The sequence below is a fragment of the Maylandia zebra genome, linkage group LG3 (assembly GCF_041146795.1).
Source record: "Maylandia zebra isolate NMK-2024a linkage group LG3, Mzebra_GT3a, whole genome shotgun sequence".
Classification (NCBI taxonomy): Eukaryota; Metazoa; Chordata; class Actinopteri; order Cichliformes; family Cichlidae; genus Maylandia; species Maylandia zebra.
Genome location: NC_135169.1, coordinates 52,255,616 through 52,281,880, shown reverse-complemented (window position 1 = coordinate 52,281,880; position 26,265 = coordinate 52,255,616). Strand labels below are relative to the sequence as shown.

The 26,265-nt window shown below is 57.7% G+C and overlaps 12 non-coding genes and 2 pseudogenes across 12 annotated transcripts; all 14 read right to left on the bottom strand.

Moving 5' to 3' along the window:
• Positions 1-3: 3 nt before the first annotated feature.
• LOC143417761 (5S ribosomal RNA) lies at positions 4-122 on the bottom strand. Its single transcript, XR_013097909.1, has one exon. It is a non-coding gene; the product is annotated as a 5S ribosomal RNA (ribosomal RNA).
• Positions 123-4,040: 3,918 nt separating this feature from the next.
• Positions 4,041-4,159, bottom strand: LOC143418015 (5S ribosomal RNA). The gene has a single exon (XR_013098163.1). It is a non-coding gene; the product is annotated as a 5S ribosomal RNA (ribosomal RNA).
• A 2,253-nt stretch (positions 4,160-6,412) lies between these two features.
• On the bottom strand, positions 6,413-6,531 carry LOC143417760 (5S ribosomal RNA). Its single transcript, XR_013097908.1, has one exon. It is a non-coding gene; the product is annotated as a 5S ribosomal RNA (ribosomal RNA).
• Positions 6,532-7,781: 1,250 nt separating this feature from the next.
• Positions 7,782-7,900, bottom strand: LOC143418014 (5S ribosomal RNA). The gene has a single exon (XR_013098162.1). It is a non-coding gene; the product is annotated as a 5S ribosomal RNA (ribosomal RNA).
• Positions 7,901-10,056: 2,156 nt separating this feature from the next.
• On the bottom strand, positions 10,057-10,175 carry LOC143417758 (5S ribosomal RNA). The gene has a single exon (XR_013097906.1). It is a non-coding gene; the product is annotated as a 5S ribosomal RNA (ribosomal RNA).
• Positions 10,176-12,053: 1,878 nt separating this feature from the next.
• Positions 12,054-12,172, bottom strand: LOC143417889 (5S ribosomal RNA). The gene has a single exon (XR_013098037.1). It is a non-coding gene; the product is annotated as a 5S ribosomal RNA (ribosomal RNA).
• A 2,079-nt stretch (positions 12,173-14,251) lies between these two features.
• Positions 14,252-14,370, bottom strand: LOC143417757 (5S ribosomal RNA). The gene has a single exon (XR_013097905.1). It is a non-coding gene; the product is annotated as a 5S ribosomal RNA (ribosomal RNA).
• A 1,210-nt stretch (positions 14,371-15,580) lies between these two features.
• Positions 15,581-15,699, bottom strand: LOC143418013 (5S ribosomal RNA). Its single transcript, XR_013098161.1, has one exon. It is a non-coding gene; the product is annotated as a 5S ribosomal RNA (ribosomal RNA).
• Positions 15,700-17,777: 2,078 nt separating this feature from the next.
• LOC143417566 (5S ribosomal RNA) lies at positions 17,778-17,886 on the bottom strand (annotated as a pseudogene).
• A 1,726-nt stretch (positions 17,887-19,612) lies between these two features.
• On the bottom strand, positions 19,613-19,731 carry LOC143417756 (5S ribosomal RNA). Its single transcript, XR_013097904.1, has one exon. It is a non-coding gene; the product is annotated as a 5S ribosomal RNA (ribosomal RNA).
• A 1,571-nt stretch (positions 19,732-21,302) lies between these two features.
• LOC143417542 (5S ribosomal RNA) lies at positions 21,303-21,421 on the bottom strand. The gene has a single exon (XR_013097744.1). It is a non-coding gene; the product is annotated as a 5S ribosomal RNA (ribosomal RNA).
• Positions 21,422-22,516: 1,095 nt separating this feature from the next.
• Positions 22,517-22,625, bottom strand: LOC143417565 (5S ribosomal RNA; annotated as a pseudogene).
• A 1,719-nt stretch (positions 22,626-24,344) lies between these two features.
• Positions 24,345-24,463, bottom strand: LOC143417755 (5S ribosomal RNA). The gene has a single exon (XR_013097903.1). It is a non-coding gene; the product is annotated as a 5S ribosomal RNA (ribosomal RNA).
• A 1,571-nt stretch (positions 24,464-26,034) lies between these two features.
• LOC143417531 (5S ribosomal RNA) lies at positions 26,035-26,153 on the bottom strand. The gene has a single exon (XR_013097743.1). It is a non-coding gene; the product is annotated as a 5S ribosomal RNA (ribosomal RNA).
• Between the last annotated feature and the right edge of the window lie 112 nt (positions 26,154-26,265).

The window sequence follows — 26,265 nt, the reverse complement described above, 5'->3', positions numbered from 1 at the left end:
AAAGGCTTACAGCACCAGGTATTCCCAGGCAGTCTCCCATCCAAGTACTAACCAAGCCCAGCCCTGCTTAGCTTCCGAGATCAGACGAGGTCGGGCGTGCTCAGGGTGGTATGGCCGTAAGCTGCTGGCCCCAGCACAATGTCTCAATTTATGGATTCAACTGATTAGGTGGCAAGTACCTGAAGTTACGAAGACAATCCTATAACCATACCTGCATGTTTGCATAATACCCTAACCCAAAGGCTCAGTTTGGCATTTATCTAACAGCACAGGCCCTGGATTGTTGAAGATGGCCTCTGGAACCAGCACAGGGCCTGGTGTGTTGTACATGGCCACAGCAAGCAGCACAGGGCCAGGTTTGGTGAAGATGGCCTCGGCCAGAAACGCAGGGTCTGGTGTGATATGAGTGGCCTGAGCAAGAGCCACAGGCCCTGGTGTGGTGTAAGTGGCCTCAGCCAGCAGCCACAGGCCCTGGTGTGGTGTAAGTGGCCTCAGCCAGCAGCCACAGGCCCTGGTGTGGTGTAATTGGCCTCAATAGCAACTAAGGCCCTGGTGTTGTGTATGTGGCCTCAGCCAGCAGGCACAGGCCCTGGTGTGGTGTAAGTGGCCTCAGAAGTAAATAAGGCCCTGGTGTGGTGTAAGTGGCCTCAGCCAGCAGCACAGGGCCTTGTGTCTTGTACATGGCCACAGCAAGCAGCACTGGGCCAGGTTTGGTGAAGATGGCCTTGGCCAGAAGCACAGGGTCTGGTGTGATATGAGTTGCCTGAGCAAGAGCCACAGGCCCTGGTGTGGTGTAAGTGGCCTCAGCCAGAAGCCACAGGCCCTGGTGTGGTGTAGGTGGCCTCAGCCAGCAGCCACAGGCCCTTGTGTGGTGTAAGTGGCCTCAGCCAGCAGCCACAGGCCCTGGTGTGGTGTAAGTGGTCTCAGCCAGCAGCCACAGGCCCTGGTGTGGTGTAAGTGGCCTCAGCCAGCAGCCACAGGCCCTGGTGTGGTGTAAGTGGCCTGAGCAAGAGCTACAGACCCTGGTGTGGTGTAATTGGCCTCAATAGCAACTAAGGCCCTGGTGTGGTGTAGGTGGCCTCAGCCAGCAGCCACAGGCCCTGGTGTGGTGTAAGTGGCATCAGCCAGCAGCCACAGGCCCTGGTGTGGTGTAAGTGGCCTCAGCCAGTGCCACAGGCCCTGGTGTGGTGTAATTGGCCTCAATAGCAACTAATGCCCTGGTGTGGTGTAAGTGGCCTCAGCCAGCAGCCACAGGCCCTGGTGTGGTGTAATTGGCCTCAATAGCAACTAAGGCCCTGGTGTGGTGTAATTGGCCTCAATAGCAACTAAGGCCCTGGTGTGGTGTAAGTGGCCTCAGCCAGCAGCCACAGGCCCTGGTGTGGTGTAAGTGGCCTCAGCCAGAGCCACAGGCCCTGGTGTGGTGTAAGTGGCCTGAGCAAGAGCCACAGGCCCTGGTGTGGTGTAAGTGGCCTCAGCCAGAAGCCACAGGCCCTGGTGTGGTGTAAGTGCCCTCAGCCAGCAGCCACAGGCCCTGGTGTGGTGTAAGTGGCCTCAGCCAGAGCCACAGGCCCTGGTGTAGTGTAAGTGGCCTCAGCCAGTGCCACAGGCCCTGGTGTGGTGTAAGTGGCCTGAGCAAGAGCCACAGACCCTGGTGTGGTGTAAGGGGCCTCAATAGCAACTAATGCCCTGGTGTGGTGTAAGTGGCCTCAGCCAGCAGCCACAGGCACTGGTGTGGTGTAAGTGGCCTCAGCCAGCAGCCACAGGCCCTGGTGTGGTGTAAGTGGCCTCAGCCAGCAGCCACAGGCCCTGGTGTGGTGTAAGTGGCCTGAGCCAGCAGCCACAGGCCCTGGTGTGGTGTAAGTGGCCTCAGCCAGAAGCCACAGGCACTGGTGTGGTGTAAGTGCCCTCAGCCAGCAGCCACAGGCCCTGGTGTGGTGTAAGTGGCCTCAGCCAGCAGCCACAGGCCCTGGTGTGGTGTAAGTGGACTCAGCCAGTGCCACAGGCCCTGGTGTGGTGTAAGTGGCCTGAGCAAGAGTCACAGACCCTGGTGTGGTGTAATTGGCCTCAATAGCAACTAATGCCCTGGTGTGGTGTAGGTGGCCTCAGCCAGCAGCCACAGGCCCTGGTGTGGTGTAAGTGGCCTCAGCCAGCAGCCACAGGCCCTGGTGTGGTGTACGTGGCCTCAGCCAACAGCCACAGGCCCTGGTGTGGTGTAAGTGGCCTCAGCCAGAGCCACAGGCCCTGGTGTGGTGTAAGTGGCCTCAGCCAGTGCCACAGGCCCTGGTGTGGTGTAAGTGGCCTGAGCAAGAGCCACAGACCCTGGTGTGGTGTAATTGGCCTCAATAGCAACTAATGCCCTGGTGTGGTGTAGGTGGCCTCAGCCAGCAGCCACAGGCCCTGGTGTGGTGTAAGTGGCCTCAGCCAGTGCCACAGGCCCTGGTGTGGTGTAAGTGGCCTGAGCAAGAGTCACAGACCCTGGTGTGGTGTAATTGGCCTCAATAGCAACTAATGCCCTGGTGTGGTGTAGGTGGCCTCAGCCAGCAGCCACAGGCCCTGGTGTGGTGTAAGTGGCCTCAGCCAGCAGCCACAGGCCCTGGTGTGGTGTAAGTGGCCTCAGCCAGCAGCCACAGGCCCTGGTGTGGTGTAAGTGGACTCAGCCAGTGCCACAGGCCCTGGTGTGGTGTAAGTGGCCTGAGCAAGAGTCACAGACCCTGGTGTGGTGTAATTGGCCTCAATAGCAACTAATGCCCTGGTGTGGTGTAGGTGGCCTCAGCCAGCAGCCACAGGCCCTGGTGTGGTGTAAGTGGCCTCAGCCAGCAGCCACAGGCCCTGGTGTGGTGTACGTGGCCTCAGCCAGCAGCCACAGGCCCTGGTGTGGTGTAAGTGGCCTCAGCCAACAGCCACAGGCCCTGGTGTGGTGTAAGTGGCCTCAGCCAGAGCCACAGGCCCTGGTGTGGTGTAAGTGGCCTCAGCCAGTGCCACAGGCCCTGGTGTGGTGTAAGTGGCCTGAGCAAGAGCCACAGACCCTGGTGTGGTGTAATTGGCCTCAATAGCAACTAATGCCCTGGTGTGGTGTAGGTGGCCTCAGCCAGCAGCCACAGGCCCTGGTGTGGTGTAAGTGGCCTCAGCCAGTGCCACAGGCCCTGGTGTGGTGTAAGTGGCCTGAGCAAGAGTCACAGACCCTGGTGTGGTGTAATTGGCCTCAATAGCAACTAATGCCCTGGTGTGGTGTAGGTGGCCTCAGCCAGCAGCCACAGGCCCTGGTGTGGTGTAAGTGGCCTCAGCCAGTGCCACAGGCCCTGGTGTGGTGTAAGTGGCCTGAGCAAGAGCCACAGACCCTGGTGTGGTGTAATTGGCCTCAATAGCAACTAATGCCCTGGTGTGGTGTAGGTGGCCTCAGCCAGCAGCCACAGGCCCTGGTGTGGTGTAAGTGGCCTCAGCCAGTGCCACAGGCCCTGGTGTGGTGTAAGTGGCCTGAGCAAGAGTCACAGACCCTGGTGTGGTGTAATTGGCCTCAATAGCAACTAATGCCCTGGTGTGGTGTAGGTGGCCTCAGCCAGCAGCCACAGGCCCTGGTGTGGTGTAAGTGGCCTCAGCCAGTGCCACAGGCCCTGGTGTGGTGTAATTGGCCTCAATAGCAACTAATGCCCTGGTGTGGTGTAAGTGGCCTCAGCCAGCAGCCACAGGCCCTGGTGTGGTGTAATTGGCCTCAATAGCAACTAAGGCCCTGGTGTGGTGTAATTGGCCTCAATAGCAACTAAGGCCCTGGTGTGGTGTAAGTGGCCTCAGCCAGCAGCCACAGGCCCTGGTGTGGTGTAAGTGGCCTCAGCCAGAGCCACAGGCCCTGATGTGGTGTAAGTGGCCCCAGCCGGTCACTCAGGCCCTGGTGTGGTGTAGGTGGCATCAGCTAGCAGCACAAGACATTGGAAAAGAGCCAAAAGCAATGTCGTTAATGTGCCCTCATTAATGGGCAGCTGCTTTTGGTCTTTTAATACACCCCTTCTCTGGATCAAAAGCGGTTCAATGACATGAAAATGAAAGGCTTACAGCACCAGGTATTCCAAGGAAGTCTCCCATCCAAGTACTAACCAAGCCCAGCCCTGCTTAGCTTCCGAGATCAGACGAGGTCGGGCGTGCTCAGGGTGGTATGGCCGTAAGCTGCTGGCCCCAGCACAATGTCTCAATTTATGGATTCAAGTGATTAGGTGGCAAGTACCTGAAGTTACGAAGACAATCCTATAACCATACCTGCATGTTTGCATAATACCCTAACCCAAAGGCTCAGTTTAGCATTTATCCAACAGCACAGGCCCTGGATTGTTGAAGATGGCCTCAGGAACCAGAACAGGGCCTGGTGTGTTGTACATGGCCACAGCTAGCAGCACAGGGCCTGGTTTGGTGAAGATGGCCTCGGCCAGAAGCACAGGGCCTGGTGTGATATGAGTGGCCTGAGCAAGAGCCACAGGCCCTGGTGTGGTGTAAGTGGCCTCAGCCAGTGCCACAGGCCCTGGTGTGGTGTAAGTGGCCTGAGCAAGAGTCACAGACCCTGGTGTGGTGTAATTGGCCTCAATAGCAACTAATGCCCTGGTGTGGTGTAGGTGGCCTCAGCCAGCAGCCACAGGCCCTGGTGTGGTGTAAGTGGCCTCAGCCAGTGCCACAGGCCCTGGTGTGGTGTAAGTGGCCTGAGCAAGAGCCACAGACCCTGGTGTGGTGTAATTGGCCTCAATAGCAACTAATGCCCTGGTGTGGTGTAAGTGGCCTCAGCCAGCAGCCACAGGCCCTGGTGTGGTGTAAGTGGCCTCAGCCAGCAGCCACAGGCCCTGGTGTGGTGTAAGTGGCCTCAGCCAGCAGCCACAGGCCCTGGTGTGGTGTAAGTGGCCTCAGCCAGAGCCACAGGCCCTGGTGTAGTGTAAGTGGCCTCAGCCAGTGCCACAGGCCCTGGTGTGGTGTAAGTGGCCTGAGCAAGAGCCACAGACCCTGGTGTGGTGTAAGGGGCCTCAATAGCAACTAATGCCCTGGTGTGGTGTAAGTGGCCTCAGCCAGCAGCCACAGGCACTGGTGTGGTGTAAGTGGCCTCAGCCAGCAGCCACAGGCCCTGGTGTGGTGTAAGTGGCCTCAGCCAGCAGCCACAGGCCCTGGTGTGGTGTAAGTGGCCTGAGCCAGCAGCCACAGGCCCTGGTGTGGTGTAAGTGGCCTGAGCAAGAGCCACAGACCCTGGTGTGGTGTAATTGGCCTCAATAGCAACTAATGCCCTGGTGTGGTGTAATTGGCCTCAATAGCAACTAAGGCCCTGGTGTGGTGTATGTGGCCTCAGCCAGCAGCCACAGGCCCTGGTGTGGTGTAAGTGGCCTCAGAAGCAAATAAGGCCGTTGTGTGGTGTATGTGACCTCAGCCAGGAGCCACAGGCCCTGGTGTGGTGTAAGTGGCCTCAGCCAGCAGCCACAGGCCCTGGTGTGGTGTAAGTGGCCTCAGCCAGAGCCACAGGCCCTGGTGTGGTGTAAGTGGCCTCAGCCAGTGCCACAGGCCCTGGTGTGGTGTAAGTGGCCTGAGCAAGAGCCACAGACCCTGGTGTGGTGTAATTGGCCTCAGCCCTGTGGTGTAAGTGGCCTCAGCCAGTGCCACAGGCCCTGGTGTGGTGTAAGTGGCCTCAGCCAGCAGCCACAGGCCCTGGTGTGGTGTAAGGGGCCTCAATAGCAACTAATGCCCTGGTGTGGTGTAAGTGGCCTCAGCCAGCAGCCACAGGCACTGGTGTGGTGTAAGTGGCCTCAGCCAGCAGCCACAGGCCCTGGTGTGGTGTAAGTGACCTCAGCCAGCAGCCACAGGCCCTGGTGTGGTGTAAGTGGCCTCAGCCAGCAGCCACAGGCCCTGGTGTGGTGTAAGTGGCCTCAGCCAGTGCCACAGGCCCTGGTGTGGTGTAAGTGGCCTGAGCAAGAGTCACAGACCCTGGTGTGGTGTAATTGGCCTCAATAGCAACTAATGCCCTGGTGTGGTGTAGGTGGCCTCAGCCAGCAGCCACAGGCCCTGGTGTGGTGTAAGTGGCCTCAGCCAGTGCCACAGGCCCTGGTGTGGTGTAAGTGGCCTGAGCAAGAGCCACAGACCCTGGTGTGGTGTAATTGGCCTCAATAGCAACTAATGCCCTGGTGTGGTGTAAGTGGCCTCAGCCAGCAGCCACAGGCCCTGGTGTGGTGTAAGTGGCCTGAGCAAGAGCCACAGGCCCTGATGTGGTGTAAGTGGCCCCAGCCGGTCACTCAGGCCCTGGTGTGGTGTAGGTGGCATCAGCTAGCAGCACAAGACATTGGAAAACAGCCAAAAGCAATGTCGTTAATGTGCCCTCATTAATGGGCAGCTGCTTTTGGTCTTTTAATACACCCCTTCTCTGGATCAAAAGCGGTTCAATGACATGAAAATGAAAGGCTTACAGCACCAGGTATTCCCAGGCAGTCTCCCATCCAAGTACTAACCAAGCCCAGCCCTGCTTAGCTTCCGAGATCAGACGAGGTCGGGCGTGCTCAGGGTGGTATGGCCGTAAGCTGCTGGCCCCAGCACAATGTCTCAATTTATGGATTCAACTGATTAGGTGGCAAGTACCTGAAGTTACGAAGACAATCCTTTAACCATACCTGCATGTTTGCATAATACCCTAACCCAAAGGCTCAGTTTGGCATTTATCTAACAGCACAGGCCCTGGATTGTTGAAGATGGCCTCAGGAACCAGCACAGGGCCTGGTGTGTTGTACATGGCCACAGCTAGCAGCACAGGGCCTGGTTTGGTGAAGATGGCCTCGGCCAGAAGCGCAGGGCCTGGTGTGATGTGAGTGGCCTGAGCAAGAGCCACAGGCCCTGGTGTGGTGTAAGTGGCCTCAGCCAGAAGCCACAGGCACTGGTGTGGTGTAAGTGGCCTCAGCCAGCAGCCACAGGCCCTGGTGTGGTGTAAGTGGCCTCAGCCAGCAGCCACAGGCCCTGGTGTGGTGTACGTGGCCTCAGCCAGCAGCCACAGGCCCTGGTGTGGTGTAAGTGGCCTCAGCCAGAGCCACAGGTCCTGGTGTGGTGTAAGTGGCCTGAGCCAGTGCCACAGGCCCTGGTGTGGTGTAAGTGGCCTGAGCAAGAGCCACAGACCCTGGTGTGGTGTAATTGGCCTCAATAGCAACTAATGCCCTGGTGTGGTGTAGGTGGCCTCAGCCAGCAGCCACAGGCCCTGGTGTGGTGTAAGTGGCCTCAATAGCAACTAATGACCTGGTGTGGTGTAAGTGGCCTCATCCAGCAGCCACAGGCCCTGGTGTGGTGTAAGTGGCCTGAGCAAGAGCCACAGGCCCTGGTGTGGTGTAATTGGCCTCAATAGCAACTAAGGCCCTGGTGTGGTGTAAGTGGCCTCAGCCAGCAGCCACAGGCCCTGGTGTGGTGTAAGTGGCCTCAATAGCAACTAATGCCCTGGTGTGGTGTAAGTGGCCTCAGCCAGCAGCCACAGGCCCTGGTGTGGTGTAATTGGCCTCAATAGCAACTAAGGCCCTGGTGTGGTGTAGGTGGCCTCAGCCAGCAGCCACAGGCCCTGGTGTGGTGTAAGTGGCCTCAGCCAGAGCCACAGGCCCTGATGTGGTGTAAGTGGCCCCAGCCGGTCACTCAGGCCCTGGTGTGGTGTAGGTGGCATCAGCTAGCAGCACAAGACATTGGAAAAGAGCCAAAAGCAATGTCGTTAATGTGCCCTCATTAATGGGCAGCTGCTTTTGGTCTTTTAATACACCCCTTCTCTGGATCAAAAGCGGTTCAATGACATGAAAATGAAAGGCTTACAGCACCAGGTATTCCAAGGAAGTCTCCCATCCAAGTACTAACCAAGCCCAGCCCTGCTTAGCTTCCGAGATCAGACGAGGTCGGGCGTGCTCAGGGTGGTATGGCCGTAAGCTGCTGGCCCCAGCACAATGTCTCAATTTATGGATTCAAGTGATTAGGTGGCAAGTACCTGAAGTTACGAAGACAATCCTATAACCATACCTGCATGTTTGCATAATACCCTAACCCAAAGGCTCAGTTTAGCATTTATCCAACAGCACAGGCCCTGGATTGTTGAAGATGGCCTCAGGAACCAGAACAGGGCCTGGTGTGTTGTACATGGCCACAGCTAGCAGCACAGGGCCTGGTTTGGTGAAGATGGCCTCGGCCAGAAGCACAGGGCCTGGTGTGATATGAGTGGCCTGAGCAAGAGCCACAGGCCCTGGTGTGGTGTAATTGGCCTGAGCAAGAGCCACAGGCCCTGGTGTGGAGTAAGTGGCCTGAGCAAGACCACAGGCCCTGGTGTGGTGTAATTGGCCTCAATAGCAACTAAGGCCCTGGTGTGGTGTATGTGGCCTCAGCCAGCAGCCACAGGCCCTGGTGTGGTGTAAGTGGCCTGAGCAAGACCACAGGCCCTGGTGTGGTGTAATTGGCCTCAATAGCAACTAAGGCCCTGGTGTGGTGTATGTGGCCTCAGCCAGCAGCCACAGGCCCTGGTGTGGTGTAAGTGGCCTCAGAAGCAAATAAGGCCGTGGTGTGGTGTATGTGACCTCAGCCAGGAGCCACAGGCCCTGGTGTGGTGTAAGTGGCCTCAGCCAGCAGCCACAGGCCCTGGTGTGGTGTAAGTGGCCTCAGCCAGCAGCCACAGGCCCTGGTGTGGTGTAAGTGGCCTCAGCCAGAGCCACAGGCCCTGGTGTAGTGTAAGTGGCCTCAGCCAGTGCCACAGGCCCTGGTGTGGTGTAAGTGGCCTGAGCAAGAGCCACAGACCCTGGTGTGGTGTAAGGGGCCTCAATAGCAACTAATGCCCTGGTGTGGTGTAAGTGGCCTCAGCCAGCAGCCACAGGCACTGGTGTGGTGTAAGTGGCCTCAGCCAGCAGCCACAGGCCCTGGTGTGGTGTAAGTGGCCTCAGCCAGCAGCCACAGGCCCTGGTGTGGTGTAAGTGGCCTGAGCCAGCAGCCACAGGCCCTGGTGTGGTGTAAGTGGCCTCAGCCAGAAGCCACAGGCACTGGTGTGGTGTAAGTGCCCTCAGCCAGCAGCCACAGGCCCTGGTGTGGTGTAAGTGACCTCAGCCAGCAGCCACAGGCCCTGGTGTGGTGTAAGTGGCCTCAGCCAGCAGCCACAGGCCCTGGTGTGGTGTAAGTGGACTCAGCCAGTGCCACAGGCCCTGGTGTGGTGTAAGTGGCCTCAGCAAGAGTCACAGACCCTGGTGTGGTGTAATTGGCCTCAATAGCAACTAATGCCCTGGTGTGGTGTAGGTGGCCTCAGCCAGCAGCCACAGGCCCTGGTGTGGTGTAAGTGGCCTCAGAAGCAAATAAGGCCCTGGTGTGGTGTAAGTGGCCTCAATAGCAACTAAGGCCCTGGTGTGGTGTAAGTGGCCTCAGCCAGCAGCACAGGGCCTGGTGTGTTGTACATGGCCACAGCAAGCAGCACTGGGCCAGGTTTGGTGAAGATGGGCTTGGCCAGAAGCACAGGGTCTGGTGTGATATGAGTGGCCTGAGCAAGAGCCACAGGCCCTGGTGTGGTGTAGGTGGCCTCAGCCAGCAGCCACAGGCCCTTGTGTGGTGTAAGTGGCCTCAGCCAGCAGCCACAGGCCCTGGTGTGGTGTAAGTGGCCTCAGCCAGCAGCCACAGGCCCTTGTGTGGTGTAAGTGGCCTCAGCCAGCAGCCACAGGCCCTGGTGTGGTTTAAGTGGCCTCAGCCAGCAGCCACAGGCCCTGGTGTGGTGTAAGTGGCCTCAGCCAGCAGCCACAGGCCCTGGTGTGGTGTAAGTGGCCTCAGCCAGCAGCCACAGGCCCTGGTGTGGTGTAAGTGGCCTCAGCCAGCAGCCACAGGCCCTGGTGTGGTGTAAGTGGCCTCAGCCAGAGCCACAGGCCCTGATGTGGTGTAAGTGGCCCCAGCCGGTCACTCAGGCCCTGGTGTGGTGTAGGTGGCATCAGCTAGCAGCACAAGACATTGGAAAAGAGCCAAAAGCAATGTCGTTAATGTGCCCTCATTAATGGGCAGCTGCTTTTGGTCTTTTAATACACCCCTTCTCTGGATCAAAAGCGGTTCAATGACATGAAAATGAAAGGCTTACAGCACCAGGTATTCCCAGGCAGTCTCCCATCCAAGTACTAACCAAGCCCAGCCCTGCTTAGCTTCCGAGATCAGACGAGGTCGGGCGTGCTCAGGGTGGTATGGCCGTAAGCTGCTGGCCCCAGCACAATGTCTCAATTTATGGATTCAACTGATTAGGTGGCAAGTACCTGAAGTTACGAAGACAATCCTTTAACCATACCTGCATGTTTGCATAATACCCTAACCCAAAGGCTCAGTTTAGCATTTATCTAACAGCACAGACCCTGGATTGTTGAAGATGGCCTCAGGAACCAGCACAGGGCCTGGTGTGTTGTACATGGCCACAGCTAGCAGCACAGGGCCTGGTTTGGTGAAGATGGCCTCGGCCAGAAGCACAGGGCCTGGTGTGATGTGAGTGGCCTGAGCAAGAGCCACAGGCCTTGGTGTGGTGTAAGTGGCCTCAGCCAGAAGCCACAGGCACTGGTGTGGTGTAAGTGCCCTCAGCCAGCAGCCACAGGCCCTGGTGTGGTGTAAGTGGCCTCAGCCAGCAGCCACAGGCCCTGGTGTGGTGTAAGTGGCCTCAGCCAGCAGCCACAGGCCCTGGTGTGGTGTAAGTGGCCTCAGCCAGTGCCACAGGCCCTGGTGTGGTGTAAGTGGCCTGAGCAAGAGTCACAGACCCTGGTGTGGTGTAATTGGCCTCAATAGCAACTAATGCACTGGTGTGGTGTAAGTGGCCTCAGCCAGCAGCCACAGGCCCTGGTGTGGTGTAAGTGGCCTCAGCCAGCAGCCACAGGCCCTGGTGTGGTGTAAGTGGCCTCAGCCAGAGCCACAGGCCCTGGTGTGGTGTAAGTGGCCTCAGCCAGTGCCACAGGCCCTGGTGTGGTGTAAGTGGCCTGAGCAAGAGCCACAGACCCTGGTGTGGTGTAATTGGCCTCAATAGCAACTAATGCCCTGGTGTGGTGTAGGTGGCCTCAGCCAGCAGCCACAGGCCCTGGTGTGGTGTAAGTGGCCTCAATAGCAACTAATGCCCTGGTGTGGTGTAAGTGGCCTCAGCCAGCAGCCACAGGCCCTGGTGTGGTGTAAGTGGCCTGAGCAAGAGCCACAGACCATGGTGTGGTGTAATTGGCCTCAATAGCAACTAAGGCCCTGGTGTGGTGTAAGTGGCCTCAATAGCAACTAAGGCCCTGGTGTGGTGTATGTGGCCTCAGCCAGCAGCCACAGGCCCTGGTGTGGTGTAAGTGGCCTCAGAAGCAAATAAGGCCGTGGTGTGGTGTATGTGGCCTCAGCCAGCAGCCACAGGCCATGGTGTGGTGTAAGTGGCCTCAGAAGCAAATAAGGCCGTGGTGTGGTGTATGTGGCCTCAGCCAGCAGCCACAGGCCGTGGTGTGGTGTAAGTGGCCTCAGCCAGCAGCCACAGGCCCTGGTGTGGTGTAAGTGGCCTCAGCCAGCAGCCACAGGCCCTGGTGTGGTGTAAGTGGCCTGAGCAAGAGCCACAGGCCCTGGTGTGGTGTAAGTGGCCTCAATAGCAACTAAGGCCCTGGTGTGGTGTATGTGGCCTCAGCCAGCAGCCACAGGCCCTGGTGTGGTGTAAGTGGCCTCAATAGCAACTAAGGCCCTGGTGTGGTGTAGGTGGCCTCAGCCAGCAGCCACAGGCCCTGGTGTGGTGTAAGTGGCCTCAGCCAGAGCCACAGGCCCTGGTGTGGTGTAAGTGGCCTCAGCCAGCAGCCACAGGCCCTGGTGTGGTGTAGGTGGCCTCAGCCAGCAGCCACAGGCCCTGGTGTGGTGTAAGTGGCCTCAGCCAGAGCCACAGGCCCTGATGTGGTGTAAGTGGCCCCAGCCGGTCACTCAGGCCCTGGTGTGGTGTAGGTGGCATCAGCTAGCAGCACAAGACATTGGAAAACAGCCAAAAGCAATGTCGTTAATGTGCCCTCATTAATGGGCAGCTGCTTTTGGTCTTTTAATACACCCCTTCTCTGGATCAAAAGCGGTTCAATGACATGAAAATGAAAGGCTTACAGCACCAGGTATTCCCAGGCAGTCTCCCATCCAAGTACTAACCAAGCCCAGCCCTGCTTAGCTTCCGAGATCAGACGAGGTCGGGCGTGCGCAGGGTGGTATGGCCGTAAGCTGCTGGCCCCAGCACAATGTCTCAATTTATGGATTCAACTGATTAGGTGGCAAGTACCTGAAGTTACGAAGACAATCCTATAACCATACATGCATGTTTGCATAATACCATAACCCAAAGGCTCAGTTTGGCATTTATCTAACAGCACAGGCCCTGGATTGTTGAAGATGGCCTCTGGAACCAGCACAGGGCCTGGTGTGTTGTACATGGCCACAGCAAGCAGCACAGGGCCAGGTTTGGTGAAGATGGCCTCGGCCAGAAGCACAGGGTCTGGTGTGATATGAGTGGCCTGAGCAAGAGCCACAGGCCCTGGTGTGGTGTAGGTGGCCTCAGCCAGCAGCCACAGGCCCTTGTGCGGTGTAAGTGGCCTCAGCCAGCAGCCACAGGCCCTGGTGTGGTGTAAGTGGCCTCAGCCAGAAGCCACAGGCACTGGTGTGGTGTAAGTGCCCTCAGCCAGCAGCCACAGGCCCTGGTGTGGTGTAAGTGACCTCAGCCAGCAGCCACAGGCCCTGGTGTGGTGTAAGTGGCCTCAGCCAGCAGCCACAGGCCCTGGTGTGGTGTAAGTGGACTCAGCCAGTGCCACAGGCCCTGGTGTGGTGTAAGTGGCCTGAGCAAGAGTCACAGACCCTGGTGTGGTGTAATTGGCCTCAATAGCAACTAATGCCCTGGTGTGGTGTAAGTGGCCTGAGCAAGAGTCACAGGCCCTGGTGTGGTGTAAGTGACCTCAGCCAGCAGCCACAGGCCCTGGTGTGGTGTAAGTGGCCTCAGCCAGCAGCCACAGGCCCTGGTGTGGTGTAAGTGGCCTCAGCCAGCAGCCACAGGCCCTGGTGTGGTGTAAGTGGCCTGAGCAAGAGTCACAGACCTTGGTGTGGTGTAATTGGCCTCAATAGCAACTAATGCCCTGGTGTGGTGTAAGTGACCTCAGCCAGCAGCCACAGGCACTGGTGTGGTGTAACTGCCCTCAGCCAGCAGCCACAGGCCCTGGTGTGGTGTAAGTGGCCTCAGCCAGCAGCCACAGGCCCTGGTGTGGTGTAAGTGGCCTCAGCCAGCAGCCACAGGCCCTGGTGTGGTGTAAGTGGCCTCAGCCAGCAGCCACAGGCCCTGGTGTGGTGTAAGTGGCCTGAGCAAGAGCCACAGACCCTGGTGTGGTGTAATTGGCCTCAATAGCAACTAATGCCCTGGTGTGGTGTAGGTGGCCTCAGCCAGCAGCCACAGGCACTGGTGTGGTGTAAGTGGCCTCAATAGCAACTAATGCCCTGGTGTGGTGTAAGTGGCCTCAGCCAGCAGCCACAGGCCCTGGTGTGGTGTAAGTGGCCTGAGCAAGAGCCACAGACCCTGGTGTGGTGTAATTGGCCTCAATAGCAACTAAGGCCCTGGTGTGGTGTAGGTGGCCTCAGCCAGCAGCCACAGGCCCTGGTGTGGTGTAAGTGGCCTCAGCCAGAAGCCACAGGCACTGGTGTGGTGTACGTGGCCTCAGCCAGCAGCCACAGGCCCTGGTGTGGTGTAAGTGGCCTCAGCCAGAGCCACAGGTCCTGGTGTGGTGTAAGTGGCCTGAGCCAGTGCCACAGGCCCTGGTGTGGTGTAAGTGGCCTGAGCAAGAGCCACAGACCCTGGTGTGGTGTAATTGGCCTCAATAGCAACTAATGCCCTGGTGTGGTGTAGGTGGCCTCAGCCAGCAGCCACAGGCCCTGGTGTGGTGTAAGTGGCCTCAGCCAGTGCCACAGGCCCTGGTGTGGTGTAAGTGGCCTGAGCAAGAGCCACAGACCCTGGTGTGGTGTAATTGGCCTCAATAGCAACTAATGCCCTGGTGTGGTGTAAGTGGCCTCAGCCAGCAGCCACAGGCCCTGGTGTGGTGTAAGTGGCCTGAGCAAGAGCCACAGGCCCTGATGTGGTGTAAGTGGCCCCAGCCGGTCACTCAGGCCCTGGTGTGGTGTAGGTGGCATCAGCTAGCAGCACAAGACATTGGAAAACAGCCAAAAGCAATGTCGTTAATGTGCCCTCATTAATGGGCAGCTGCTTTTGGTCTTTTAATACACCCCTTCTCTGGATCAAAAGCGGTTCAATGACATGAAAATGCAAGGCTTACAGCACCAGGTATTCCCAGGCAGTCTCCCATCCAAGTACTAACCAAGCCCAGCCCTGCTTAGCTTCCGAGATCAGACGAGGTCGGGCGTGCTCAGGGTGGTATGGCCGTAAGCTGCTGGCCCCAGCACAATGTCTCAATTTATGGATTCAACTGATTAGGTGGCAAGTACCTGAAGTTACGAAGACAATCCTTTAACCATACCTGCATGTTTGCATAATACCCTAACCCAAAGGCTCAGTTTGGCATTTATCTAACAGCACAGGCCCTGGATTGTTGAAGATGGCCTCAGGAACCAGCACAGGGCCTGGTGTGTTGTACATGGCCACAGCTAGCAGCACAGGGCCTGGTTTGGTGAAGATGGCCTCGGCCAGAAGCGCAGGGCCTGGTGTGATGTGAGTGGCCTGAGCAAGAGCCACAGGCCCTGGTGTGGTGTAAGTGGCCTCAGCCAGAAGCCACAGGCACTGGTGTGGTGTAAGTGGCCTCAGCCAGCAGCCACAGGCCCTGGTGTGGTGTACGTGGCCTCAGCCAGCAGCCACAGGCCCTGGTGTGGTGTAAGTGGCCTCAGCCAGAGCCACAGGTCCTGGTGTGGTGTAAGTGGCCTGAGCCAGTGCCACAGGCCCTGGTGTGGTGTAAGTGGCCTGAGCAAGAGCCACAGACCCTGGTGTGGTGTAATTGGCCTCAATAGCAACTAATGCCCTGGTGTGGTGTAGGTGGCCTCAGCCAGCAGCCACAGGCCCTGGTGTGGTGTAAGTGGCCTCAATAGCAACTAATGCCCTGGTGTGGTGTAAGTGGCCTCATCCAGCAGCCACAGGCCCTGGTGTGGTGTAAGTGGCCTGAGCAAGAGCCACAGGCCCTGGTGTGGTGTAATTGGCCTCAATAGCAACTAAGGCCCTGGTGTGGTGTAGGTGGCCTCAGCCAGCAGCCACAGGCCCTGGTGTGGTGTAAGTGGCCTCAATAGCAACTAATGCCCTGGTGTGGTGTAAGTGGCCTCAGCCAGCAGCCACAGGCCCTGGTGTGGTGTAATTGGCCTCAATAGCAACTAAGGCCCTGGTGTGGTGTAGGTGGCCTCAGCCAGCAGCCACAGGCCCTGGTGTGGTGTAAGTGGCCTCAGCCAGAGCCACAGGCCCTGATGTGGTGTAAGTGGCCCCAGCCGGTCACTCAGGCCCTGGTGTGGTGTAGGTGGCATCAGCTAGCAGCACAAGACATTGGAAAAGAGCCAAAAGCAATGTCGTTAATGTGCCCTCATTAATGGGCAGCTGCTTTTGGTCTTTTAATACACCCCTTCTCTGGATCAAAAGCGGTTCAATGACATGAAAATGAAAGGCTTACAGCACCAGGTATTCCAAGGAAGTCTCCCATCCAAGTACTAACCAAGCCCAGCCCTGCTTAGCTTCCGAGATCAGACGAGGTCGGGCGTGCTCAGGGTGGTATGGCCGTAAGCTGCTGGCCCCAGCACAATGTCTCAATTTATGGATTCAAGTGATTAGGTGGCAAGTACCTGAAGTTACGAAGACAATCCTATAACCATACCTGCATGTTTGCATAATACCCTAACCCAAAGGCTCAGTTTAGCATTTATCCAACAGCACAGGCCCTGGATTGTTGAAGATGGCCTCAGGAACCAGAACAGGGCCTGGTGTGTTGTACATGGCCACAGCTAGCAGCACAGGGCCTGGTTTGGTGAAGATGGCCTCGGCCAGAAGCACAGGGCCTGGTGTGATATGAGTGGCCTGAGCAAGAGCCACAGGCCCTGGTGTGGTGTAAGTGGCCTGAGCAAGAGCCACAGGCCCTGGTGTGGAGTAAGTGGCCTGAGCAAGACCACAGGCCCTGGTGTGGTGTAATTGGCCTCAATAGCAACTAAGGCCCTGGTGTGGTGTATGTGGCCTCAGCCAGCAGCCACAGGCCCTGGTGTGGTGTAAGTGGCCTGAGCAAGACCACAGGCCCTGGTGTGGTGTAATTGGCCTCAATAGCAACTAAGGCCCTGGTGTGGTGTATGTGGCCTCAGCCAGCAGCCACAGGCCCTGGTGTGGTGTAAGTGGCCTCAGAAGCAAATAAGGCCGTGGTGTGGTGTATGTGACCTCAGCCAGGAGCCACAGGCCCTGGTGTGGTGTAAGTGGCCTCAGCCAGCAGCCACAGGCCCTGGTGTGGTGTAAGTGGCCTCAGCCAGCAGCCACAGGCCCTGGTGTGGTGTAAGTGGCCTCAGCCAGAGCCACAGGCCCTGGTGTAGTGTAAGTGGCCTCAGCCAGTGCCACAGGCCCTGGTGTGGTGTAAGTGGCCTGAGCAAGAGCCACAGACCCTGGTGTGGTGTAAGGGGCCTCAATAGCAACTAATGCCCTGGTGTGGTGTAAGTGGCCTCAGCCAGCAGCCACAGGCACTGGTGTGGTGTAAGTGGCCTCAGCCAGCAGCCACAGGCCCTGGTGTGGTGTAAGTGGCCTCAGCCAGCAGCCACAGGCCCTGGTGTGGTGTAAGTGGCCTGAGCCAGCAGCCACAGGCCCTGGTGTGGTGTAAGTGGCCTCAGCCAGAAGCCACAGGCACTGGTGTGGTGTAAGTGCCCTCAGCCAGCAGCCACAGGCCCTGGTGTGGTGTAAGTGACCTCAGCCAGCAGCCACAGGCCCTGGTGTGGTGTAAGTGGCCTCAATAGCAACTAATGCCCTGGTGTGGTGTAGGTGGCCTCAGCCAGCAGCCACAGGCCCTGGTGTGGTGTAAGTGGCCTCAGAAGCAAATAAGGCCCTGGTGTGGTGTAAGTGGCCTCAATAGCAACTAAGGCCCTGGTGTGGTGTAAGTGGCCTCAGCCAGCAGCACAGGGCCTGGTGTGTTGTACATGGCCACAGCAAGCAGCACTGGGCCAGGTTTGGTGAAGATGGGCTTGGCCAGAAGCACAGGGTCTGGTGTGATATGAGTGGCCTGAGCAAGAGCCACAGGCCCTGGTGTGGTGTAGGTGGCCTCAGCCAGCAGCCACAGGCCCTTGTGTGGTGTAAGTGGCCTCAGCCAGCAGCCACAGGCCCTGGTGTGGTGTAAGTGGCCTCAGCCAGCAGCCACAGGCCCTTGTGTGGTGTAAGTGGCCTCAGCCAGCAGCCACAGGCCCTGGTGTGGTTTAAGTGGCCTCAGCCAGCAGCCACAGGCCCTGGTGTGGTGTAAGTGGCCTCAGCCAGCAGCCACAGGCCCTGGTGTGGTGTAAGTGGCCTCAGCCAGCAGCCACAGGCCCTGGTGTGGTGTAAGTGGCCTCAGCCAGCAGCCACAGGCCCTGGTGTGGTGTAAGTGGCCTCAGCCAGCAGCCACAGGCCCTGGTGTGGTGTAAGTGGCCTCAGCCAGAGCCACAGGCCCTGATGTGGTGTAAGTGGCCCCAGCCGGTCACTCAGGCCCTGGTGTGGTGTAGGTGGCATCAGCTAGCAGCACAAGACATTGGAAAAGAGCCAAAAGCAATGTCGTTAATGTGCCCTCATTAATGGGCAGCTGCTTTTGGTCTTTTAATACACCCCTTCTCTGGATCAAAAGCGGTTCAATGACATGAAAATGAAAGGCTTACAGCACCAGGTATTCCCAGGCAGTCTCCCATCCAAGTACTAACCAAGCCCAGCCCTGCTTAGCTTCCGAGATCAGGCGTGCTCAGGGTGGTATGGCCGTAAGCTGCTGGCCCCAGCACAATGTCTCAATTTATGGATTCAACTGATTAGGTGGCAAGTACCTGAAGTTACGAAGACAATCCTTTAACCATACCTGCATGTTTGCATAATACCCTAACCCAAAGGCTCAGTTTAGCATTTATCTAACAGCACAGACCCTGGATTGTTGAAGATGGCCTCAGGAACCACCACAGGGCCTGGTGTGTTGTACATGGCCACAGCTAGCAGCACAGGGCCTGGTTTGGTGAAGATGGCCTCGGCCAGAAGCGCAGGGCCTGGTGTGATGTGAGTGGCCTGAGCAAGAGCCACAGGCCTTGGTGTGGTGTAAGTGGCCTCAGCCAGAAGCCACAGGCACTGGTGTGGTGTAAGTGCCCTCAGCCAGCAGCCACAGGCCCTGGTGTGGTGTAAGTGGCCTCAGCCAGCAGCCACAGGCCCTGGTGTGGTGTAAGTGGCCTCAGCCAGTGCCACAGGCCCTGGTGTGGTGTAAGTGGCCTGAGCAAGAGTCACAGACCCTGGTGTGGTTTAATTGGCCTCAATAGCAACTAAGGCCACAGGCACTGGTGTGGTGTAAGTGGCCTCAGCCAGAAGCCACAGGCACTGGTGTGGTGTAAGTGGCCTCAGCCAGCAGCCACAGGCCCTGGTGTGGTGTAAGTGGCCTCAGCCAGAGCCACAGGCCCTGGTGTGGTGTAAGTGGCCTCAGCCAGTGCCACAGGCCCTGGTGTGGTGTAAGTGGCCTGAGCAAGAGCCACAGACCCTGGTGTGGTGTAATTGGCCTCAATAGCAACTAATGCCCTGGTGTGGTGTAGGTGGCCTCAGCCAGCAGCCACAGGCCCTGGTGTGGTGGAAGTGGCCTCAATAGCAACTAATGCCCTGGTGTGGTGTAAGTGGCCTCAGCCAGCAGCCACAGGCCCTGGTGTGGTGTAAGTGGCCTGAGCAAGAGCCACAGACCATGGTGTGGTGTAATTGGCCTCAATAGCAACTAAGGCCCTGGTGTGGTGTAAGTGGCCTCAATAGCAACTAAGGCCCTGGTGTGGTGTATGTGGCCTCAGCCAGCAGCCACAGGCCCTGGTGTGGTGTAAGTGGCCTCAGAAGCAAATAAGGCCGTGGTGTGGTGTATGTGGCCTCAGCCAGCAGCCACAGGCCCTGGTGTGGTGTAAGTGGCCTCAATAGCAACTAAGGCCGTGGTGTGGTGTAAGTGGCCTCAGCCAGCAGCCACAGGCCCTGGTGTGGTGTAAGTGGCCTCAGCCAGCAGCCACAGGCCCTGGTGTGGTGTAAGTGGCCTGAGCAAGAGCCACAGGCCCTGGTGTGGTGTAAGTGGCCTCAATAGCAACTAAGGCCCTGGTGTGGTGTATGTGGCCTCAGCCAGCAGCCACAGGCCCTGGTGTGGTGTAAGTGGCCTCAATAGCAACTAAGGCCCTGGTGTGGTGTAGGTGGCCTCAGCCAGCAGCCACAGGCCCTGGTGTGGTGTAAGTGGCCTCAGCCAGCAGCCACAGGCCGTGGTGTGGTGTAAGTGGCCTCAGCCAGAGCCACAGGCCCTGATGTGGTGTAAGTGGCCCCAGCCGGTCACTCAGGCCCTGGTGTGGTGTAGGTGGCATCAGCTAGCAGCACAAGACATTGGAAAACAGCCAAAAGCAATGTCGTTAATGTGCCCTCATTAATGGGCAGCTGCTTTTGGTCTTTTAATACACCCCTTCTCTGGATCAAAAGCGGTTCAATGACATGAAAATCAAAGGCTTACAGCACCAGGTATTCCCAGGCAGTCTCCCATCCAAGTACTAACCAAGCCCAGCCCTGCTTAGCTTCCGAGATCAGACGAGGTCGGGCGTGCTCAGGGTGGTATGGCCGTAAGCTGCTGGCCCCAGCACAATGTCTCAATTTATGGATTCAACTGATTAGGTGGCAAGTACCTGAAGTTACGAAGACAATCCTATAACCATACATGCATGTTTGCATAATACCATAACCCAAAGGCTCAGTTTGGCATTTATCTAACAGCACAGGCCCTGGATTGTTGAAGATGGCCTCTGGAACCAGCACAGGGCCTGGTGTGTTGTACATGGCCACAGCAAGCAGCACAGGGCCAGGTTTGGTGAAGATGGCCTCGGCCAGAAGCACAGGGTCTGGTGTGATATGAGTGGCCTGAGCAAGAGCCACAGGCCCTGGTGTGGTGTAGGTGGCCTCAGCCAGCAGCCACAGGCCCTTGTGCGGTGTAAGTGGCCTCAGCCAGCAGCCACAGGCCCTGGTGTGGTGTAAGTGGCCTCAGCCAGAAGCCACAGGCACTGGTGTGGTGTAAGTGCCCTCAGCCAGCAGCCACAGGCCCTGGTGTGGTGTAAGTGACCTCAGCCAGCAGCCACAGGCCCTGGTGTGGTGTAAGTGGCCTCAGCCAGCAGCCACAGGCCCTGGTGTGGTGTAAGTGGACTCAGCCAGTGCCACAGGCCCTGGTGTGGTGTAAGTGGCCTGAGCAAGAGTCACAGACCCTGGTGTGGTGTAATTGGCCTCAATAGCAACTAATGCCCTGGTGTGGTGTAAGTGACCTCAGCCAGCAGCCACAGGCCCTGGTGTGGTGTAAGTGGCCTCAGCCAGCAGCCACAGGCCCTGGTGTGGTGTAAGTGGCCTCAGCCAGCAGCCACAGGCCCTGGTGTGGTGTAAGTGGCCTCAGCCAGCAGCCACAGGCCCTGGTGTGGTGTAAGTGGCCTGAGCAAGAGCCACAGGCCCTGGTGTGGTGTAAGTGGCCTCAGCCAGAAGCCACAGGCACTGGTGTGGTGTAAGTGCCCTCAGCCAGCAGCCACAGGCCCTGGTGTGGTGTAAGTGACCTCAGCCAGAGCCACAGGCCCTGGTGTGGTGTAAGTGGCCTCAGCCAGCAGCCACAGGCCCTGGTGTGGTGTAAGTGGCCTCAGCCAGTGCCACAGGCCCTGGTGTGGTCTAAGTGGCCTGAGCAAGAGTCACAGACCCTGGTGTGGTGTAATTGGCCTCAATAGCAACTAATGCCCTGGTGTGGTGTAGGTGGCCTCAGCCAGCAGCCACAGGCCCTGGTGTGGTGTAAGTGGCCTCAGCCAGTGCCACAGGCCCTGGTGTGGTGTAAGTGGCCTGAGCAAGAGCCACAGACCCTGGTGTGGTGTAATTGGCCTCAATAGCAAATAATGCCCTGGTGTGGTGTAAGTGGCCTCAGCCAGCAGCCACAGGCCCTGGTGTGGTGTAAGTGGCCTCAGCCAGCAGCCACAGGCCCTGATGTGGTGTAAGTGGCCCCAGCCGGTCACTCAGTCCCTGGTGTGGTGTAGGTGGCATCAGCTAGCAGCACAAGACATTGGAAAACAGCCAAAAGCAATGTCGTTAATGTGCCCTCATTAATGGGCAGCTGCTTTTGGTCTTTTAATACACCCCTTCTCTGGATCAAAAGCGGTTCAATGACATGAAAATGAAAGGCTTACAGCACCAGGTATTCCCAGGTAGTCTCCCATCCAAGTACTAACCAAGCCCAGCCCTGCTTAGCTTCCGAGATCAGACGAGGTCGGGCGTGCTCAGGGTGGTATGGCCGTAAGCTGCTGGCCCCAGCACAATGTCTCAATTTATGGATTCAACTGATTAGGTGGCAAGTACCTGAAGTTACGAAGACAATCCTTTAACCATACCTGCATGTTTGCATAATACCCTAACCCAAAGGCTCAGTTTAGCATTTATCTAACAGCACAGGCCCTGGATTGTTGAAGATGGCCTCAGGAACCAGCACAGGGCCTGGTGTGTTGTACATGGCCACAGCTAGCAGCACAGGGCCTGGTTTGGTGAAGATGGCCTCGGCCAGAAGCGCAGGGCCTGGTGTGATGTGAGTGGCCTGAGCAAGAGCCACAGGCCCTGGTGTGGTGTAAGTGGCCTCAGCCAGAAGCCACAGGCACTGGTGTGGTGTAAGTGGCCTCAGCCAGCAGCCACAGGCCCTGGTGTGGTGTAAGTGGCCTCAGCCAGCAGCCACAGGCCCTGGTGTGGTGTAAGTGGCCTCAGCCAGCAGCCACAGGCCCTGGTGTGGTGTAAGTGGCCTCAACCAGAGCCACAGGTCCTGGTGTGGTGTAAGTGGCCTCAGCCAGTGCCACAGGCCCTGGTGTGGTGTAAGTGGCCTGAGCAAGAGCCACAGACCCTGGTGTGGTGTAATTGGCCTCAATAGCAACTAATGCCCTGGTGTGGTGTAGGTGGCCTCAGCCAGCAGCCACAGGCCCTGGTGTGGTGTAAGTGGCCTCAATAGCAACTAATGCCCTGGTGTGGTGTAAGTGGCCTCATCCAGCAGCCACAGGCCCTGGTGTGGTGTAAGTGGCCTGAGCAAGAGCCACAGACCCTGGTGTGGTGTAATTGGCCTCAATAGCAACTAAGGCCCTGGTGTGGTGTAGGTGGCCTCAGCCAGCAGCCACAGGCCCTGGTGTGGTGTAAGTGGCCTCAGCCAGCAGCCACAGGCCCTGATGTGGTGTAAGTGGCCCCAGCCGGTCACTCAGGCCCTGGTGTGGTGTAGGTGGCATCAGCTAGCAGCACAAGACATTGGAAAACAGCCAAAAGCAATGTCGTTAATGTGCCCTCATTAATGGGCAGCTGCTTTTGGTCTTTTAATACACCCCTTCTCTGGATCAAAAGCGGTTCAATGACATGAAAATGAAAGGCTTACAGCACCAGGTATTCCCAGGCAGTCTCCCATCCAAGTACTAACCAAGCCCAGCCCTGCTTAGCTTCCGAGATCAGGCGTGCTCAGGGTGGTATGGCCGTAAGCTGCTGGCCCCAGCACAATGTCTCAATTTATGGATTCAACTGATTAGGTGGCAAGTACCTGAAGTTACGAAGACAATCCTTTAACCATACCTGCATGTTTGCATAATACCCTAACCCAAAGGCTCAGTTTAGCATTTATCTAACAGCACAGACCCTGGATTGTTGAAGATGGCCTCAGGAACCACCACAGGGCCTGGTGTGTTGTACATGGCCACAGCTAGCAGCACAGGGCCTGGTTTGGTGAAGATGGCCTCGGCCAGAAGCGCAGGGCCTGGTGTGATGTGAGTGGCCTGAGCAAGAGCCACAGGCCTTGGTGTGGTGTAAGTGGCCTCAGCCAGAAGCCACAGGCACTGGTGTGGTGTAAGTGCCCTCAGCCAGCAGCCACAGGCCCTGGTGTGGTGTAAGTGGCCTCAGCCAGCAGCCACAGGCCCTGGTGTGGTGTAAGTGGCCTCAGCCAGTGCCACAGGCCCTGGTGTGGTGTAAGTGGCCTGAGCAAGAGTCACAGACCCTGGTGTGGTTTAATTGGCCTCAATAGCAACTAAGGCCCTGGTGTGGTGTAAGTGGCCTCAGCCAGAAGCCACAGGCACTGGTGTGGTGTAAGTGGCCTCAGCCAGCAGCCACAGGCCCTGGTGTGGTGTAAGTGGCCTCAGCCAGAGCCACAGGCCCTGGTGTGGTGTAAGTGGCCTCAGCCAGTGCCACAGGCCCTGGTGTGGTGTAAGTGGCCTGAGCAAGAGCCACAGACCCTGGTGTGGTGTAATTGGCCTCAATAGCAACTAATGCCCTGGTGTGGTGTAGGTGGCCTCAGCCAGCAGCCACAGGCCCTGGTGTGGTGGAAGTGGCCTCAATAGCAACTAATGCCCTGGTGTGGTGTAAGTGGCCTCAGCCAGCAGCCACAGGCCCTGGTGTGGTGTAAGTGGCCTGAGCAAGAGCCACAGACCATGGTGTGGTGTAATTGGCCTCAATAGCAACTAAGGCCCTGGTGTGGTGTAAGTGGCCTCAATAGCAACTAAGGCCCTGGTGTGGTGTATGTGGCCTCAGCCAGCAGCCACAGGCCCTGGTGTGGTGTAAGTGGCCTCAGAAGCAAATAAGGCCGTGGTGTGGTGTATGTGGCCTCAGCCAGCAGCCACAGGCCCTGGTGTGGTGTAAGTGGCCTCAATAGCAACTAAGGCCGTGGTGTGGTGTAAGTGGCCTCAGCCAGCAGCCACAGGCCCTGGTGTGGTGTAAGTGGCCTCAGCCAGCAGCCACAGGCCCTGGTGTGGTGTAAGTGGCCTGAGCAAGAGCCACAGGCCCTGGTGTGGTGTAAGTGGCCTCAATAGCAACTAAGGCCCTGGTGTGGTGTATGTGGCCTCAGCCAGCAGCCACAGGCCCTGGTGTGGTGTAAGTGGCCTCAATAGCAACTAAGGCCCTGGTGTGGTGTAGGTGGCCTCAGCCAGCAGCCACAGGCCCTGGTGTGGTGTAAGTGGCCTCAGCCAGCAGCCACAGGCCGTGGTGTGGTGTAAGTGGCCTCAGCCAGAGCCACAGGCCCTGATGTGGTGTAAGTGGCCCCAGCCGGTCACTCAGGCCCTGGTGTGGTGTAGGTGGCATCAGCTAGCAGCACAAGACATTGGAAAACAGCCAAAAGCAATGTCGTTAATGTGCCCTCATTAATGGGCAGCTGCTTTTGGTCTTTTAATACACCCCTTCTCTGGATCAAAAGCGGTTCAATGACATGAAAATCAAAGGCTTACAGCACCAGGTATTCCCAGGCAGTCTCCCATCCAAGTACTAACCAAGCCCAGCCCTGCTTAGCTTCCGAGATCAGACGAGGTCGGGCGTGCTCAGGGTGGTATGGCCGTAAGCTGCTGGCCCCAGCACAATGTCTCAATTTATGGATTCAACTGATTAGGTGGCAAGTACCTGAAGTTACGAAGACAATCCTATAACCATACATGCATGTTTGCATAATACCATAACCCAAAGGCTCAGTTTGGCATTTATCTAACAGCACAGGCCCTGGATTGTTGAAGATGGCCTCTGGAACCAGCACAGGGCCTGGTGTGTTGTACATGGCCACAGCAAGCAGCACAGGGCCAGGTTTGGTGAAGATGGCCTCGGCCAGAAGCACAGGGTCTGGTGTGATATGAGTGGCCTGAGCAAGAGCCACAGGCCCTGGTGTGGTGTAGGTGGCCTCAGCCAGCAGCCACAGGCCCTTGTGCGGTGTAAGTGGCCTCAGCCAGCAGCCACAGGCCCTGGTGTGGTGTAAGTGGCCTCAGCCAGAAGCCACAGGCACTGGTGTGGTGTAAGTGCCCTCAGCCAGCAGCCACAGGCCCTGGTGTGGTGTAAGTGACCTCAGCCAGCAGCCACAGGCCCTGGTGTGGTGTAAGTGGCCTCAGCCAGCAGCCACAGGCCCTGGTGTGGTGTAAGTGGACTCAGCCAGTGCCACAGGCCCTGGTGTGGTGTAAGTGGCCTGAGCAAGAGTCACAGACCCTGGTGTGGTGTAATTGGCCTCAATAGCAACTAATGCCCTGGTGTGGTGTAAGTGACCTCAGCCAGCAGCCACAGGCCCTGGTGTGGTGTAAGTGGCCTCAGCCAGCAGCCACAGGCCCTGGTGTGGTGTAAGTGGCCTCAGCCAGCAGCCACAGGCCCTGGTGTGGTGTAAGTGGCCTCAGCCAGCAGCCACAGGCCCTGGTGTGGTGTAAGTGGCCTGAGCAAGAGCCACAGGCCCTGGTGTGGTGTAAGTGGCCTCAGCCAGAAGCCACAGGCACTGGTGTGGTGTAAGTGCCCTCAGCCAGCAGCCACAGGCCCTGGTGTGGTGTAAGTGACCTCAGCCAGAGCCACAGGCCCTGGTGTGGTGTAAGTGGCCTCAGCCAGCAGCCACAGGCCCTGGTGTGGTGTAAGTGGCCTCAGCCAGTGCCACAGGCCCTGGTGTGGTCTAAGTGGCCTGAGCAAGAGTCACAGACCCTGGTGTGGTGTAATTGGCCTCAATAGCAACTAATGCCCTGGTGTGGTGTAGGTGGCCTCAGCCAGCAGCCACAGGCCCTGGTGTGGTGTAAGTGGCCTCAGCCAGTGCCACAGGCCCTGGTGTGGTGTAAGTGGCCTGAGCAAGAGCCACAGACCCTGGTGTGGTGTAATTGGCCTCAATAGCAAATAATGCCCTGGTGTGGTGTAAGTGGCCTCAGCCAGCAGCCACAGGCCCTGGTGTGGTGTAAGTGGCCTCAGCCAGCAGCCACAGGCCCTGATGTGGTGTAAGTGGCCCCAGCCGGTCACTCAGTCCCTGGTGTGGTGTAGGTGGCATCAGCTAGCAGCACAAGACATTGGAAAACAGCCAAAAGCAATGTCGTTAATGTGCCCTCATTAATGGGCAGCTGCTTTTGGTCTTTTAATACACCCCTTCTCTGGATCAAAAGCGGTTCAATGACATGAAAATGAAAGGCTTACAGCACCAGGTATTCCCAGGTAGTCTCCCATCCAAGTACTAACCAAGCCCAGCCCTGCTTAGCTTCCGAGATCAGACGAGGTCGGGCGTGCTCAGGGTGGTATGGCCGTAAGCTGCTGGCCCCAGCACAATGTCTCAATTTATGGATTCAACTGATTAGGTGGCAAGTACCTGAAGTTACGAAGACAATCCTTTAACCATACCTGCATGTTTGCATAATACCCTA